This window comes from Lucilia cuprina, chromosome 3 (genome assembly GCF_022045245.1).
Source record: "Lucilia cuprina isolate Lc7/37 chromosome 3, ASM2204524v1, whole genome shotgun sequence".
Lineage (NCBI taxonomy): Eukaryota > Metazoa > Arthropoda > Insecta > Diptera > Calliphoridae > Lucilia > Lucilia cuprina.
In genome coordinates this window covers 2778420-2780927 of record NC_060951.1, presented here as the reverse complement: position 1 = coordinate 2780927, position 2508 = coordinate 2778420, and the positions used below count along the sequence as shown (strand labels likewise).

The following is a 2508-nucleotide window of genomic DNA, read 5'->3' as shown; positions in this document are numbered from 1 at the left end:
TAGTCTATAGTCTAGTCTATAGTCTAGTCTATAGTCTAGTCTATAGTCTAGTCTATAGTCTAGTCTATAGTCTAGTCTATAGTCTAGTCTATAGTCTAGTCTATGGTTCTGGGTTATGGCTAACTATACTCTAGCCTGTAGTCTTGACTTAATTCTAGTCAATTGAATAGTCTTTAGTTTGGACTATAGTTTGTACTATAGTCTAGTCTATTGTTTGGACTATAGTCTAGTCTATTGTTTGGACTATAGTATAGTCTAGAGTGTGGACTATGGTCTAGTCTATTGTCTAGAGTATAGTGTAGTATTGACTATATTGTGGTCTATAGTTTGGACTATAATCTAGTCTGAACCATATTTTGTTCTACAGTCTAGTCTATCCTTGTATATTCTATAGTCTATTCAATGGTCAAGCCTATAATCTAGTCTATGTTCTAGGCAATAGTATTATCTGTAATCTAGATTTTTTTTTGTCTTTTCTATTGTTTGGTCTATAGTATAGTCCAAAATCTAGTCTGAAGTATAATTTATAGTCTAGTTTATGAAATAGTCTATAGTCTAGTCTATAGTGCAGCCTATACTATAATATAGTGGTGTCTATAGTCTTGTCTATAGTCTGCTTTAAAGTCTAGTCTATAGTCTAGTATGTAATCAAGTCTATAGCAATATTAACTATAATCTAGTCTGCAGTCTAGACTATAATCTATACTATACTTAAGTCTAGCCTAATTGTTAAAGAACATTTTTTCCTCTCAGTGTAATCATCTTTAAAATCCTAACATATATTTATATTTCCGCTATTAAATAAGTATTTACGTATATTTTCTCACAACATCTAACACATAATCAACAATGAAATTGTCACATATTTTTTGATGTTTATGTGTTTTTTTTTTGTTTTATATTATTTCTGTTATTAAAACATAAGAAAAATGTCTCGCCGAGGAACGATAGAAAAGCAAGAAAAAAAAAAAAAATAATAATAATAAAAACAAAAACTTCAAAAATACAGCCATATTTTATTTTACAAAACCCGGAAGTCTTTGATAATATTATTCTGTTGCTTTGTCTTTGTAACAGTGACTCCTACTTTTGCAGACATTTTATTTCATGTGAAAACAATGAGGGAGGAAAATATTTTTTTCTTCTTCAAGATTTAGTTTGTTTTAGATTTTTTCTTGTGTTTAAGTGAATGTTGAAAATAGAAGTTATATAGAGGAATTTTGTTGGAGTTATGGATATATTAAAGGCTTTAAAGAATATTGGGTTTTCTAAAAAAATACAATTAAAAATAAATTTTGTTTTACACTGCGTATGAGTAATAATATTTATAATTTTTTTATTCTTTTTATTGTAGGGTCTACAAAGCTGCATGGATTTTAAAGTGTTATATGACAGGTAAGAGCTAAGTTAGTGTAATATTATATGCTTATCATAAATTTAATTTTTGTTTAAAAAATATTGCTAAAAATTGTGTTACAATTCCCGCTAAATTTATTCAATGCAACCCAGTCTCAAAACATTTTAAGATTGTAACCATTTGATTTAACAATTCGTTTCGCGCCACACTTAGCTTTCTGTGTAAAATTTAAAAATTTCTTTTCTAGAAAATTAAACATTCTATTTATTTCCTTTGCTTTATTTTTTTCATCTCTATTCTATTTTCATTTTAAATGTTTGCTATAAATATTTTTCGTTTATTTTTTCCATTTAAGTTTTTATTGTTGTCAGTTATTTTCAGAAACAACATGTTGAAACGTGCTCGTGTATGTTTAATTGCCAAGATGTTTGTAAACATTAGCGTGCTATAGAATAGAATTTTATATGACAATTTTTCTAATTTAAACTCACACTATGCTTTTTAAGGGATTGTTTTTTTTTGTTTTGCTGTTTGTGTAAATGTAAATAGTAAAGTGTATGTGACAGGAATTATTGTTTTCTTTTTGTTTTGTTTTTTGTGCTCTGAAAGAAAAGTGTTTGAAAATAAATTTAAAGCTTTAGCGGGGGGAGAGAAATACTAAGAAATATACATAAATGTATTAAAATGGTTTGAAACAAAATTTATTAAATTTCTTTTAAAGGGAAAAAATATTTAAGAAGAAATTACAAAATATTCACTTGATTAATGTCAGGATTGTAGACTAGACTTAGAAAATATTTCTAGTTCAGTTTAAGTTCAAGTCAGCAGCGGATCTAGCTCGATCGTTTGGAAGGGGAAATTTTGTTTTTCTACTTATTTTCTTTTTTTTTGTTTTCTCTCCATATATATATTTTGTTGGAAAAAATTTCATTTCTTCTAGTTCAGTTCTAGATTTGTTCTAGTTCTGTTCTAGTTCAGTTTTATTTCTGTTTTAGTTCTGTTCTAGTTCTTTCTAGTTCTGTTATGGTTCTGTTCTAGTTCTTTTCTAGTTTTGTTCTAGTTCTGTTCTAGTTCTGTTTTAGTTCTGTTTTAGTTCTGTTCTAGTTCTGTTCTAGTTCTGTTCTAGTTCTGTTCTAGTTCTGTTCTAGTTC

General features: G+C 27.5%; 1 protein-coding gene across 4 annotated transcripts in view; it reads left to right on the top strand.

The window, feature by feature from the left end:
• LOC111676740 overlaps positions 1 to 2508 on the top strand; it is a 92119-nt gene that overhangs the window by 31160 nt on the left and 58451 nt on the right. The window lies entirely within an intron of this gene.